We start from the raw sequence: 16,146 nt of genomic DNA on the forward strand, positions 1-16,146 counted from the left end.
TATTCCTTGATGGAACAGTGACTACCAAGCGGTACGTGAAGTGTTTTAGAAGATGATTTCATCCGCATTATCCAAAGTGACCCAGATTTCGACAAGATGTGATTCATACAAGCCGGAGCTTGACTCCATCGAAGCGGGAGAGTGATGTCCTGGAGGAACACTTTGAGGACAGCATTCTGGCTCTGGGGTACCCCGTGGCCATTGGCTTGGGTCCCGATTGGCCGCCATATTCGCCGGATCTGAACACATGGGACTCCGCTTTGTGGGGATATATCAAAGACAAAGTGTACGGCGATGACACCAAAATCATTGCTGCACTGAAAACAGCCATTCAGGAGGTCATCGACGGCATAGATGTTCCGACACTACATCGGCTCATGCACAATTTCGCTATTCGCTTGCGCCACATCATCACCAACGATGGCAGGGACATCGAACATGTCTTAACCTAGATCCGAATATCTGTAGTGACGTTTACACGTTGAATAAAGTGTATGCACGCAGTAGTTTGTAACTAATTTACTTTTCACCCCGAAAATCGGTTATACAAAAGTAACCTATGATTGTGAAAAGGGTAAATGACTTACAGGAATGTTTGATACAGTACAGAGTGCAGTATATCTTCAAGTTTTATTTATAAATGTTAAGTGTGTCTACCTTTTGTGACATTACAAACGTCTCACCTGTAAGCAGTTTCCTGCTACATCCTATTAAGGAAATCTTGATGTATGGTGGGAACAGCTTGTGTTGTCCGTTGTCGCAGTTTGTCAAGGTTTCTCGAAAGCGGAGGAACAAACACTCTCTCTTTAATGTAATCGCGTACGTAAAAATCGATTGGGGTTAAATACGGCGATCGTGGTGGCCACAATGTTGTTCCACCAGGTTCAGTCAAAGTCGGCACATTCCTACGGATAAACGCGACAGTTTCATAACGATGATGTGGTAGGGTGCCATCCTGCTGCAAAATAAATTCTGTGCCGCTATCCTGTTGTAATTTAGGCGTTAGATTATAAGACATTAGATAATCCTCAAGCCAGTTACAGTTGACTCGGCAAGAAACAAATAACTGTAAATCTTGTTACAGGTTACAGCGCGAAAAACGATTGTTGCAATTAATAACAGTTCGTCTTCGAACTGCTGGCTTGTGATACTTAGTCCTGAATTGCTTCTAGACTGTAGTACGACATTTGGATTCAAGAAACCATAAACAACTCTGCGCACGCTCTGTACCGTTATGTGACTCCATGATGACTGTTGGAATAATTCATTTGTACATGCCACTTAGTGAGACGTTGGAAACTAATAGAGTTAGGCAGAAATAGAAGATTCAGTGCTGTGTCATGCATTTCTGTAAGTCATTTACCCTTTTCACTAATTTATTGACACCCTGTATGCTGAATTTTGCCGTACGTTAAGAGGCGCGCAAATGTATCACTTCTCTACCTCTGTCTTGCATTTTCTTACCGCCAATTGCTATTGCTGCGGAAATGCGTGTCAGCGCAAGCCCGATCTTTGGATTTGTTATTTCCTTCACGAACTGACGCAAATGATCGTCAGGCTAAGCGTGTCCTCCCTTAAATATGCTCAAAACTTTTCGTTTGGTCCCGGAGACTAGTTACTGAGAATTTTTCGCTGTATGAAACTGGACAGTAACGAATGAAGTCTTGAAAAGTCTGATATACGATAGACTTAATCGTTACTCAGAAAATTCCCATTTAACGTGAAGTAATACAGATGTACCGTATCTATAATTTTGTATGCCATGGTAATTATTGATTATATTATTATACTGAGTGTTGAAGAAGAGATATTCAGGAATTTACGAATAGTTCTTTACCTCAATAAAGTAAAAACGTTGAAGTAAATCTACTTCCAGAAAACGCTTCATTTATCACATATCTGCCCTATTTGGTATTTGAACGTGAACAGGTATCAAGGTGAAATTAGTGTGGTTTTATTTCAACGTAACTGTGATTTTATCAAATTTAAAAGCGTATAAACGTACCTGATGCTAGAAATATTAGTGTCACAAGCAGTCTGACCTTAACAGTATCGGATTTACGCATAGTAGTGTTTAGAGTGGCAATTTGTGGCCCACTTATGAAGAGCATTTATTCCGTCTCAGTCGCTGGTGTTCTCGTAAAATTGTGATATTGGGGATTTTCCATCACAGGCTCTACAGTGAGATTATTTCTACAGTGGGATTCTTGTACGCTCCAAAATCATCCCTCCGTCTAATCCGCTCTCTTATCTGACACGAACACGGTCGTTTACGTTTTTGCCTTGCAACTAAAAGCAATAAAAGTGCATCTGCAGCCCGACGCTCTTTCATAGCAATCTCTTCCCTCAGGCACAGAACGACAGGAAAATCTCTCGTAGAGTGATCTCTGAGCCCTTCCAGACACTCTCACCCTGCTGTGTGTAAACGCTCCCGGCATGTGCTGTCTTAAGACAATGGCACTTGGAGGAAGCACTCCCAGGCAACTGTCAGACACTAGCTATCAGCATAAATTCGCCCCTAGTGTATACAATTCTGCGAGTACCAACTGAGAGTTCGATACAGTGTCAGAGCAAGAAACTCTCACGTGTGTCCCATCATTAACAACAACCACCCAGAGGTCCAGTGTCTGGAAGGTGAAAGTGAAACAAGCCATTCCGATCATCTCTAACCTCAAGCTCTCCAACCGCTAACTTACAACTAATGGCACGGACTTAGCTTGGCGTGAATAACTCATACAGATTGGAAATATTAAAAAAAAGAGAGGTACTTGGAGACCACAAATAACCGTTGCAGTCAACAAGACGTGTGGCCCATCTTTATCAACATTACAACCTGAGTAATGGACTCTAGTAAGACTACGCAAAACTGACCATCTGTAGTGTCATCATACTTCTAGCCAATCCCTATGATTCGAAGATGTGGCCCACGGCCGCCAACACGTTTGAAAATTCTACAAAACAGAAACTTCCTGGCAGATTAAAACTGTCTGCCGGACCGAGACTCGAACTCGGGACCTTTGCCTTTCGCGGGCAAGTGCTCTACCAACTGAGCTACCCAAGCACGACTCACGCCCCGCCCTCACAGCTTTACTTATATCACCGCACACTCCGCTGTAGAGTGAAAATTTTATTCTAGAAACATCCCCCAGGCTGTGGCTAAGCCATGTCTGCGCAATATCCTTCTTTCAGGAGTGCTAGTTCTGCAAGGTTCGCAGGAGAGCTTCTGTAAAGTTTGGAAGGTAGGAGACGAGGTACTGGCGGAATTAAAGCTGTGAGGACGGGGCGTGAGTCGTGCTTGGGTAGCTCAGTTGGTAGAGCACTTGCCCGCGAAAGGCAAAGGTCCCGAGTTCGAGTCTCGGTCCGGCACACAGTTTTAATCTGCCAGGAAGTTTCATATCAGCGCACACTCCGCTGTAGAGTGAAAATTTCATTCTACAAAACAGTTTCAGGATATAACAAGAGCTCCCTACTATACGTAGAACACTCACATCAGAGGGCAACCATCAATCTACCAAATCATTCAGAGAACATTAAATCTTGCGTGAAAACAAACGTTCCTCCCCGTAATATGACAAAATCATGCGGACACGATCCCCAATCTCACTTCATAAATGAACATAGATGACCATTACGAGACGTTTTAAGAATCGTTTACAGACTACACAAACAGTATTTGCATATGATACGACCTCATTATTCTAATCACCTTCAACACAGTCAGAAGTTAGTCTGTGTAGCATTTCTGGACTTTGAATTCATTACTTTAGTCCCTCAAATTGCGCTAGATTGATAGAAGCAATTAAAGCAGATGTATGACTTCATGATGGTCTCTCCTTTGCCAAAAGATTCCGGACTAATAAATTATTCGGATCTCCGGGAGGGGGCTGGCAAGGGGGAGGCGAACATAAGTAAAAGACTAAACACCAACTAACGGATGTTCTATGAGTCGGGGCTTTTAATGTCAGAAGTTTGAACGTTATTAGGATAGCTAGACAATCTAAAAAGGGAAATTCTAAGGCTCAGTCTAGATATAGTGGCATGAAATGGAAAGAAGACAAAAATTTCTGGCCGGACGACTATAGGATAATATCAATTGCAGCAGACAATGGTATAAGGGGAGTGGGATTCGTTACGAATAGGAAGTTAGTGCATAGAGTGCGCTACTGTGAACACTTCATTGATAGTTATTCTCATCAGAATCGACTGCAAACTAACACCGATAGCAGTAGTTCATATATACATGCCGATCTCACGAGCTGAAGATGAAAAGACATAACAATAAAAATATATGACGATATTGATCGATACATAAAGGGAGACGAAAGTCTAATAGTCATGGGGAACTGGAATGTGGTTGTAGGGGAAGGTGTAGAAGAAGGCGTGATAGAACAATATGGGCTTGATACTAGCGATAAGAGAGGAGAAGGAGTAACTCAGTTCTTCAGAAAGTATCAACTAGTAATAGCGAATATTCTGATCAAGAATCACAAGAGGAGGAGATACACACGGGAAAGGCCGGCAGATACTGGAAGCTGGGTTACATCATGATCAGGCAGAGATTCTGAAATCAGATACTGGATTATAAGGTGTACCCCGGAGTAGATATTGATGCAGATCACAGTTTAGTAGTTTGGAAGAGCAGGTTGAAATTTAAGAGACAAGCCAGAAATGATCATTGCGCAAAAGTGGGATACGGAAGTACTAAGGAATGAAGAGATAGGCTCGAACAAACTATAGATACTGTCATAAGGAATGGCAGCACAGTTGAACAGGAATGGACATCTATAAAAGGGCATCCACAGAAGTTGGAAATGAAAACCTAGGTATAAAGAAGGTAACTGCGAAGAAATCATGATCGACAGCAGAAGGAAAACGACTACCCACATTGGTGTGGTGAATGTATGAGTCTGGCGTTATACCATCTGATTTTTGGAAAAACATCATCCACACAATCCCGCAGACTGCTAGACCTGAAAAGTGTGAGAATTATCTCACAGTCGGCTTAACAGCTCGTGCATGAAAGCTCCTAACAAGAAAAAATACACAGAAGAATGGAAAGGAAACTTGAGGATGTCTCAGATGGTGATCAGTCTGGCTTTAGGAAAGGTAAAGGCACCAGAGATGCAGTTCTGACGTTGAGGTTGACAGTGGAAGCCAGGATAAAGAAAAATCAAAACACGTTCACAGTATCTATCGACCTACAGGAAACGTTCATCAAAGTCAAATTGTGCAAGACATTCGAACTTCTGAGAAAAATAGGGTTAAGCTATGGGGGATTACGGTTAATAATCAATGTGCACAATAAGAGTGGAAGATCAAGAACGAAGTGCTCGGATTACAGAGGGTGTATGTGCTTTGAAGAAGCAACGACGGAAATAAAAGAAAGGTTGAAGAGTGGAATTAAAATTTAGTGTGAAAAGATATCAGTGATAAGATTCGCTGATGACACTCAAACACTGGATTAGTGTGGTGTGGATAATTTACGATCCATGAGTTACACTGCCTGAAGGCTTATACACAGTTCCTGATTTTAATACACGACTATTCTAATGTTAATACTTGACTTATTGTGTAGATTCTAATGTCAATAGTCGACTTATTGTGCAGTTTCTACTTTTAATATTTGACATACTGTGTTAAAACTTCAAAGTAGGATTATACTTTTAAATGTTTGGATTATGACAGCATTTTTAACTGCTCTAACAGAATGACCAGGTGACTATTTTAGCCGTTTAGTTATATAGATAATTAAATACGGGCCACTGAGAATTCTGGCACTGTAGTTTGAAGCGCCATCAACAGAGATTTGTAGTGAACCTGTAAGTAGACATAGTCAGTAATGGATTACTGTATCGGTATTACTTTCCTCCCTGCTTAACTACAACATTTTGCTCTGTATTTCTGAGAGACAGTCACCATATCCTGGGAAGAAATGTTCGCACACGTACAGGGTTTCGAAGTGCTGGATGCCATCTCACTTTGAAAATTATTTCTTTTTCGATTTTTTCACGTTTTTTTATGCATCTCCGATGTATTTGTCCCTAAGTGTAAGTGAAGAAAAGTTACAGGATCTGCTGAATGGAATGAACAGTCTAATGAGTACAGAATGTGAACAGAGAGTAAATCGAAGAAAGACGAAAGTAATGAGAAGTAGCAGAAATCAGGATTGGTGAGCACGGAGTAGATGAAGTTAAGAAATACTGCTAACTAGGCAGCAAAATAATCCATGACGAACGGAGCAAGTAGGACATAAATAGCAGACAAGTACTGACAAAAATGTCATTTCTGGCCAAGAGATGTCTACTGCTATCAAACATAGGCCTTAATTTGACGAAGAAATTTCTGATAATATACGCCTGGAGCACAGCACTGGATGGTAGTGGAACATGGACTATGAGAAAACCGGAGAGTCGAAGCATCTGAGATGTGGTGCTACAGAAGAATGTTGAAAAATAGTTGGACTGATAAGGTATGCAGTGACGAGAATCCCCGGAGAATCGGCGGGGAAAGAAATATATGGAAAACATTAATAAGAAGGGACAGGATGATAGGACATCCGTTAAGACATAATGGAATAGCTTACATGGTACTAGAGGGAGTTGTAGTGGGTAAAAACTGTAGAGATAGACGGAGATTGGAATACATCTAGCAGATTAATTGAAGAAGTAGGCAGCATGTGCTACTCCGAGATGGAAAAGTTGACAATGGACAAGAATTTATGGCGGGCCGCATCAAACCAGTCAGAAGACTGATGACTTAAAAGAAAAGAGGACTTCACAAAGTGGAATGAGGCAACTGCTCCGAATGCCGCTACCTTCATGCAGCTCTCGTGTGACATTGCGCCAACAGAAGTACTTGCGCTGTGATTGTCTGGCGTAACGAAGCTAGAGGAGCTTAACATTTTGTCTGCGCGCTGTCTCATTTATTTTCATTTATTTATGGTAACTAAATCCGTTTTCATGTATATAGTCCAAAATGACATTGGAGGCCCTCTTGCAAGGGAAACTCCCCATCGCACCTCTCTCAGATTTACATCTACATCTACATGGTTACTCTGCAATTCACGCTTAAGTGCCTGGAAGAGGGTTCATCGAATCAATTTCATACTACTTCTCTACCATTCCACTCTCGAATCGCGCGTGGGAAAAAGGAACACCTAAGTCTTTCCATTCGAGCTCTCATTTCTCTTATTTTATTATGATGTTCTCCCTACGTAGGTGGGTGACAACAAAATATTTTCGCTTTTGGAAGAGAAAATTAGTGGTTGAAATTTCGTAAATAGATCTCGCCGCAAAGAAAACCGCCTTTGTTTCAATGACTGCCACCCCAACTCGCGTATCATATCAGTGACACTCTCACACCTATTGGGCGATAACACGAAACAAGCTGCCCTTCTTTGCACTTTTTCTATGTCCTCAGTCAATCCTACCTGGTAAGGATCCCATACCGCGCAGAAATATTCCAGCAGAGGACGGACAAGTGTAACGTAGGCTGTCTCTTTAGTGGGTTTGTCGCATCTTCTAAGTATTCTACCAACAAAGCGCAGTCTTTGTTTCGTCTTCCCCACAATATTATCTATGTGGTCTTTCCAATTTAAGTTGCTCGTAATTGTAATTCCTAGTTATTTAATCGAATTGACAGCCCTTAGATTTGTTCAATTTATCGTGTACCCAAAATTTATCGGATTTTTTTAGTACCCATGTGGATGACCTTGCACTTTTCTTTGTTTAGTGCTAATTGCCACTTTTCGCACCATACAGAAATTCTCTCTAGATCATTTTGTAACTGGAATTGATCGTCTGATGATTTTACTAGACGATAAATTACAGCGTCATCTGCAAACAATCTAAGGGGGCTGTTCAGATTATCACCTAGATCATTTATATAAATCAGGAACAGCAGAGGGACTATGACACTACCTTGCGGAACGCCAGATATCACTTCTGTTCTACTCGATGATTTACCGTCTATCACTACGAACTGTGACGTCTCTGGGAGGAAATCACGAATCCAGTCACACAACTGAGAAGATACTCCATATGCACGCAGTTTGATTAATAGTCGCTTGTGAGGAACGGTATCAAAAGCTTTCTGGAAATTTAGGAATATGGAATAGATCTGAGATCCCTTGTCGTCAGCACTTATTACTTCATGGGAATAAAGAACTAGCTGTGTTGCACAAGAACGATATTTTCTGAATCCGTGTTGGTTATGTATCAGTAAGTCATTTTCTTCAAGGTGATTCGTAATGTTCGAGTTCAGTATATGTTTCAAAATCCTACTGGAAATTGAGGTCAGTGATATAGGTCTGTAATTCAATGGGTTACTCCTACTTCCTTTCTTGAATATTGGTGTGACCTGTGATACTTTCCAGTCTCTAGGTATAGACCTTTCGTCAAGTGAGCAGTTGTATATGACTGCTAAGAAAGGCGCTATTGTGTCTGCATACTCTGAAAGCGCTGTGTTGGCAGAAGAGCCATCACCGTGTTACGAGCAGAGGCCGAAATGCACGCGTTTTAGCTCACGCAGGCTGGCGTGAGGAGGGAAGAACTATACTGGCGTGAGGTCTGGAACATGACAAGGAATTAGAAATCAGAAAGCGGACGTAATTAGTTTGATATTTAACTTTAATCTATTAATGATGAACGTCGCTCTTGACGGTACATGAGTCACAATATTATCTGTCCAGAATACATTCTTGAAGATATTACTTGTAGTAACTGAATATGGCGCCTTGCTAGGTCGTAGAAAATGACGTAGCTGAAGGCTATGCTAAACAGTCGTCTCTGCAATTGAGAGCGTCTGTAGGCAGTGAATCATCGCTAGCAAAGTCGGCTGTACAACTGGGGCGAGTGCTAGGGAGTCTCCCTAGACTACACCTGCCGTGTGGCGGCGCTCGGTCTGCAATCACTGATAGTGGCGACATGTGGGTCCGACGTATACTAACGGACCGCGGCCAATTTAAAGGCTACCACCTAGCAAGTGTGGTGTCTGGCAGTGACACCACAGAAAGGAACCTAATTGGTATACCATCTGGACCGGAAGACTTGCCTTTCTTAAGTGATTTGAGTTGTTTTGCAACGCCTAAGATATCTACTTTTATGTCTCTCATGCTAACAGTTGTTCTGGTTTAGAAATCTGGAATATTTACTTCGTCTTCTTTCGTGAGGGAATTACGGAAAACTGTATTTAGTAGCTCAGCTTTAGTGTCACCATCATCGGTAACATTTCCATTGCTATCGCGCACTGACGTTATTGACTGTTTTTTGCCACTGGTGTACTTTAGGGCTCAGTAAGAGGGCCCAGTGGACAGCCAGTCAAAAACTGAACAAGGATCAATCATTAAAACAGAAAGAAGGTGTACTGAACTGTGAAAAAAAAGCAGAGGAGAAACAGTGAACCATCGAAGCAAATGTAAGATGGTGGCAGAGGAAACGCGTCGTGGTTATGCCGGCACGGTAGCTCGATCAGACAGTCGATTATCTTCTGTAATTAAAAACTGAGTAAAGGAATCAACAATCATCTTGAACGGATGTCATGTAACGTTCGCCCAGATCAAAACGAAAACGAGCAATACTGAACAAAATTAAAAGAAAAAAAAGAAAGAAAGGCTGTCACGGCGTCGAATTATAAAGCAAACGAACGGCATCCCAAACCTCCTTCCTGCCAATTTTTTTCGTCGCTGTTTGCTGTATTCAAATTTGTGTCTGTGTCATGGTGTAACGTCCGTTTCCACAAAGAGGGATGGGAGGGACCTGTAACGACAATTGATTCTGCATAACTGTTTTCTTACTTTATTAGCAACCGAAGGGAAGTGGCTTTAGAATGGGAACTGCAAACGCTTGATGACAAGACGATAGGTCAGTTAAATCCTCCACCGGAAAACACGTCTGTTGTGTCATACACGGCATTACTGACAACAGTACATGTGTGATCTGATAGCAATCTGTTACCGACGCACGTAATTCGGACGCCTGGTAAGTCAGTGAGGTATGCTTCCTTGCGTGATTTAGGTGTTCGTATGAACGTGAATTCGCAGGAGAGGTACTGGCAGAAGTAAAGTTGTGAGGACGGGACGTGAATCGTGCTTGGATAGCTCAGATGGTAGAGCACTTGCCCGCGAATGGCAAAGGTCCCGACACACAGTTTTAATTTGCCAGGAAGTTTCATATCAGCGCACACTCCGCTGCAAAGTGAAAATCTCATTCTGCGTCTATACGGTATCTCGCATGCGCTGACTATTAATCACGTTTACTTGCGAAGGTAACGTATTCTTATTCAATGACTCACATTCTATAACCAATGTATGGTATGACAACTGCCAAGACTACAGAAAGGGAACAAACATTTCTATGACCGAACAGACAGCTCATAATGTTGTGAAAAAAGTAAAAACGAAAATAAATGGCACAAGGGAGTTTCGAATGCGGCTCGTCTGTGCCCACGTATCAAGAGCCATCGCTCTATGAGCCTCTTCTCTATTGCACGTCATGTCCTTGGGCTACTCACTGTTTCTAGTTTGCTTTTTCTTTCACAGTTCATTACACCTTTCTGTTTTCATGCATGATCGGTGTTCAGTGTTTGACTGGCTCTCCACTGGGGTCTCTTACCACCGAATCTGAGGGGATGTGCCATGGACTGTTTCTCTTTTATGACGAATTTAGGATACACAGATGATATATTAAGGAGACATGAATCACTTCGAACGTCCGGTAACGTAACGAATGTCCGCCCCGTGAAGTGGGTCACGCCATCAATGGTGTGGTGTCAGAAATATGAGTTCAACCTCGGTTATCTGCGAACGGTGCAGATTATACAGGTATAACAAGTTCAGGACTGTTTAATTTGTCTTGTAACATGTTGATAATATTTACTCTTCGATAAAAAACTAGTGAATGAGAATATCCATAATTTACCAAGTGAGCATGATAGTTGTATGCGTGGTTTCGTAAAATTTTTGAACTCAGTTTGTTATTTTCTCTGACAGAATATGTCTACAATAAAAAATAGCTGACATCCCCAAGAAATATCCAGCTCTTTATTTAGTTGATATAAAATCCATAGCCTGTTTCACAGTAATTAAATACAGCCTCTCACTAAAAGCTAAGCATTCCGCTGCGAGCCCTATAAAAATACCATTGGGAATTCTTGCGAGGAGATATTCTCCAGTTTCGATAAGTGTCATCCTGTCAGGGATAGTCTGCTGCAGATGTCCACGATCAATAGGCCCAAAGTGTGACAGGATCCAGCATGTAGCAATACTGTACGTGTGCGAACATTGCTTCCCAGGTTATGGTGACTATGTCTTTGAGAAGTACCGTGCAAGATATTGCAGTTAAGCAGGTTCAAATGGTTCTAAGCACTGTGAGACTTAACATCTGAGGTCATCAGTTCCCTAGACGTAGACCTACTTAAACCTAACTAACCTAAGGACATCACACACATCCATGTCCGAGGCAGGATTCGAACCTGCGACCGTAGCACCAGTGCGGTTCCGGACTGAAACGCCTAGAACCGCTCGGCCTCACCGGCTGGGTAGATAAGCAGGGAAGGAGGTAATACTACTCCGTCCGAACAGGCCGTGAAGGCCCAACGGTACTGACCGGCCGCCGTGTCATCCTCAGCCCACAGGCATCACTGGATACGGATAAGGAGGGGCATGTGGTCAGCACACCGCTCTCCAGGCCGTTGTCACTTTTCGTGACCGTAGCTGCTACTTCTCAATCAAGCAGCTCCTCAGTTTGTCTCACAAGGGCTGAGTGCACCCCCCTTGCGAACAGCGCTGGGCAGTCCGGATGAAGAAGGTAATTGTGGTGTCACCGCCAGACACCACACTTGCTAGGTGGTAGCTTTAAATCGGCCGCGGTCCATTTAGTACATGTCTGACCCGCGTGTCGCCACTGTCAGTGATCGCAGACCGAGCGCCACCACACGGTAGGTCTCGAGAGACTTACTAACACTCGTCCCAGTTGTATGGACGACTTAGCTAGCGATGCAACACTGACGAAGCCTCGTTTATTTGCAGAGAAGATAGTTAGAATAGCCTTCAGCTAAGTCAATGGCTACGACCTAGCAAGGCGCCATAGCAATTGATAGTTATCGTATGAAGCATGTCTCATCAAGAACGATGTATACAAATGATGGATTAAAGTTAAGTATTCCAGCAGCTACGTACTTTTCTTTATAGCATTCATTACGTATCCTGTTTCAGACCTCACGCCATCCTGCGTGAGCTTATAGCGTGCATTTCGGCCTTCCCTAGCTATATAACAGTAATAACGGCTCATTAATCCATCACTGACCATGTGTGCTTACGGGTTCACTACAAATCTCTGGTGTTGGAGCTTCGAACTACATTGCTGGAATTCTCAGTGGTCCATATTTCATTATATATATAAATAAACAGCTAAAATAGTCATCTGGTCATTCAGTTCCAGTAGTTAAAAATGCTGTCACTTTGAAGGTTCAACACAATAACTCAAGTATTAAAATTAGAAACTGTGGTATATGCCTTGTGACAGTATTAACTCACTCTATACTAATCCAGTGTTTGATAATGGGAACACATAGCGACTTCCAAGAAATTTCAAACATAATACACAAATAAATCCAACATAAGCGTAGTGTAGAATTAATCTCTTGAACCGTAATGGTCTTACATGCTTACCCGCAAGTATAAAACATATCAGCTCATTTGTAATGTAATCATTTGTTTTGAGCTGTTTTATACGCGGGTGTTGAATTCATTGAAGAGTCAGGAACGGGGATACTGATTATAACTATCGAACATTTCCTGTTAACCACGACTTAGAAAAATAATTCACTACGTATTACAAACAACGATTTGTATGTTCCTATAATAAACTGACTTCGTAAGTTTCGACTCAGTAATTTTCAGACCGATGCTAACATGGATCACATTATTACTCGTCGTCTGTTGAGGTGATGGTAAGTAACGCCTATGGAATGTTTTTAATGTTACAATCACGTTTCCGTAACTGATCACTTTACTCGTCTAATGCATCTTTCCCCTAAGTTCAAAGGGTGCTAGCGCCGCTAACAGGTATCTCCTACTATATATTTACAATTATTACATAACTGTAAATCACAGTAAGCCAGTAGTCAACACGCATTTTTCTTTATCGAGATATAAAGGTTTCCCGTTCGATGTAAGTGTCAAGGTGCTTTCCAAAGCTTTTTGGAAAAGCTACGTTAGCGAAAAGGAAATCTGCATAAATATCTTACTGCTGATTTTAATATCACATGAGCTATGAACCTGGAACATTGAAAAATTTGCGCGTTTTACGTAGAAACTCGTTTAACATTTAAACAATTCAATTTGTTCAGCCTGTTGTAGTTAGGATATTATACAAATATGATACAATGCTCTCTTAACAGTATGGACAAGTTTTAAACGAGACGATTTTTTCAAGCTGCTTAAATATGACATAAACGTCCAGCATAACTTTTCATGATGTTAACGTGTCAATGAAACAGGCGTCACGCTACAACTCCTGCCTCAGGTAATTCCATTTCAACACTGCATAGGGAAAGAATGTCTGGGATACAGCCAATAACCTATGAACCTATGCTTGGAAGACGCTGATACAGCAAAATTATTACTAGACTTCAAGAGAAGCACTAATAATTATCTTCGCTATTCGGAAACTTCATGCAATCTTCACGGCAGGAATTTCTTTTTCCTAACAGCAGATCATAAGATATTATTACCTTTAATGATTTTACTTTGGTGCGGAGCCACAGTTATATAAAGCTTTTTGAAAGTTATAACCGCCATTTGACTATACAACAGGTTTTATTCCACAATCTAGATTTCCGCCTTAGGTCATTATCAAGTGTTACAAGTATCAAAAATCAGTCGACTAGAGTAGAACATAGGTCTTCGTCATTTTATAGTCATGTCTAATGATTTTTTATGCTTGTAACACTTAATAATGTCCGAAATCTAGATTGTGGAGTACAACCTATTGTATAGTCAGATGGCGGTTCTATCTTTAAAAAAATTATTACCTTTGTTCATCTCCCTCCACATTTCTCAGACAAGGTGCGCCACTTTTAAGCGATGGTTGGCATAACAAAGCTGGCCAGAAAATATTTCATCCATCCTAGGGCAGGCAACTCAACTTACGTCATCTGCTTCAAGTACGGATGAAGTAATATGGTTTTCCTGTCTTAAGGTGCATGAAATATTTTTTGCGACAGTTTTGTTTTGCCCATCCTTTACAAAAGAACAAAAATACAAATAACGGTGCCTTTCTACAACTTTTCGTGGACCCAGTCATAAGTTTCCAAACTCAGGAAGTAGTATGTTTTCGTCTAGAAGAGAAATGGGTACTGGCATATAAACTGAAGGCGACAGATATCAACAAGATTGCTGCCCAAGATCCCCTCCTTCGCTGCGTTCCGTTTATAGTAGATGGACGGAACTCTCGGCGAGAAAATTTGACTCACCCCTTGGCATTTATTACTCATCGCGTTATCGACTTCCGATAACGCAAGTCGTCGTTCTCGTAACACATTCCGAGTCACGCATCATCACTACACCGCCTCTACTGCACCGCGTATTATGCGGATGGAGGGCCTCGATCGCCGCGAAGCTTATTGGCCCCTAACAGATATCGAGCGCATTGCACATTCCTGCAGTAAGCAGTTTCGCGTGCATTCTCGCCATTGCAAGATCCGTCCAAACGCTGGTACCGCTTATATCTCTATTTTATTATCCCTTCCGTAATTTGATGAGTCCTCTTGTAGTCTCTACTTCCCCCAAGTCTCGTTAAGGGGAAATGACAGGGTGACGGGAGAAAATATTGCTCAGATTGAGGGTTTTTTTCCTCCATACTGGAATGTAGTAGAAAAAAAATGGGGTTCGCTGCAATGAAGTATACATTGACGTTTCTTATTGGTATATTTAGTGAAGAATGTTAATATCTTCACTGTGTAATAGGGATTTTCCCAGGGTAGCTCTGAAAGGAGGTAGCTAGACAGTTGTCGCTGTAATTCCGGTTGTGGTTATCTGAAACATGAAATTGACATATCACATTGATCCTTACATATGTAATTTTAGTTAATCGTAGGGTTTTTGCAAAAAAAAAAAATTGGCGAAATAGTAGATATTTGAAAAAATGTCAGTTTTTGGACCCTCTTTTTTGGCTCGAAAAAAAAAATAAATATTAACATAAAAAAATCGGCTCCGATTAAATGAAGAGAATTCACTTTGCTTCAAAGGAGACCAAAAATCATTAAAATCGGATTAAAAGTGTAGCGTGGGCGACGACAACCATACCGAAAAACACGGTTTTGAGAAAATCGCGTTCAAAGTTTGACATAAATATGTATCACGTAGTGTCAGTGTCGTCCTAACCGCAGTCTGCTTCACCTCTGCTGTGCAGCGAGCTACCTTAATTTAAGTATTAACTGTATTTTTCTTACTTGTCACTTCTTCTTCCGTGTGTTTTTGCTTTTAGGAAGCTTTAATTGTCGAGTGCTATTAATAGTGTTCCATAGATTTCGTGTTTGTTTTGAATACAGAGAGAGTCCCTTTAGTCAACCATAGTGCCAGTAGTGCTAGTGTTTGTTTTCAATACAGTCCAGAGACAGGTAGTGCTATTTTCATTGTTTTCTACAAGAAGTAGCTAGCAATCGCAGTTTAGTCAATAATCAGCCGCCTTTAGTGAATTAGCAGTCTAGTTAAAAGTTGATTAACTCTCTTCAGTAAATTGATACCTTAGTATGGATAGCCGTGCGGTTAAAGGCGCTTCAGTCTGGAAGCGCGTGACCGCTACGGTCGCAGATTCGAATCCTGCTTCGGGCATGGATGTGTGTGATGTCCTTAGGTTAGTTAGGTTTAAGTAGTTCTAAGTTCTAGGGGACTGATGACCACAGAAGTCCCATAGTGCTCAGAGCCTTAGGATGGATAGGATGTGTGACTGCTGTGCACGGACGCAGGACGAGCTGGCCACTGTTCGCGAACAGCTGAACGTGTTGATGGCCGCGGTCAGCCGTCTTCAGGCTGCTGCCTCGGAGTGTAGCGGCAGTCTGGTGCATCGCAAGGTACACCCCAGGTGTTACATGCTTCACCCACTGTCCCTGCGGTCGAGACATCTTCGCGGGTACCGGGCGCGGTTG

At 41.8% G+C, this 16,146-nt stretch overlaps 1 non-coding gene across 1 annotated transcript; it reads right to left on the reverse strand.

Annotated features, from left to right (window-relative positions):
* Positions 1–2,987: 2,987 nt before the first annotated feature.
* Positions 2,988–3,062, reverse strand: Trnas-cga (transfer RNA serine (anticodon CGA)). Its single transcript has one exon. It is a non-coding gene; the product is annotated as a tRNA-Ser (tRNA).
* Positions 3,063–16,146: the final 13,084 nt, after the last annotated feature.

This window comes from Schistocerca serialis, chromosome 1 (genome assembly GCF_023864345.2).
Source record: "Schistocerca serialis cubense isolate TAMUIC-IGC-003099 chromosome 1, iqSchSeri2.2, whole genome shotgun sequence".
Taxonomy (NCBI): Eukaryota; Metazoa; Arthropoda; class Insecta; order Orthoptera; family Acrididae; genus Schistocerca; species Schistocerca serialis.